The sequence below is a fragment of the Gavialis gangeticus genome, unplaced genomic scaffold, assembly GCF_001723915.1.
Source record: "Gavialis gangeticus isolate Ggan-Ray unplaced genomic scaffold, GavGan_comp1, whole genome shotgun sequence".
NCBI classification, from domain to species: domain Eukaryota; kingdom Metazoa; phylum Chordata; order Crocodylia; family Gavialidae; genus Gavialis; species Gavialis gangeticus.
In genome coordinates, this window is record NW_017728994.1 from 56,403,978 (window position 1) to 56,404,231 (window position 254).

Consider the following 254-nt stretch of genomic DNA (forward strand, 5'->3'; position numbering starts at 1 on the left):
GCCCGCACGTGCGCCCCGCGGCCTGGCCGGACCCCCGGAGCCCCGGCCACAGTTGATGGGCTGTTGATAGTCGACGAAATCTTTTATATTGGACCGGGAAACATTGTCCTTGCGAGGTTTCCGGCACAGATGCCCTTCCCCAGGCCCGGGGAGAGCAGTGTCCGGGACTCTCGAGTGGGTCGAATCGAAGCCAACACACCCGGCCAAAGGAGGTGGTGGAGCCCAGCGGTTGCGGGCAGGCCCCGACAGCCCGA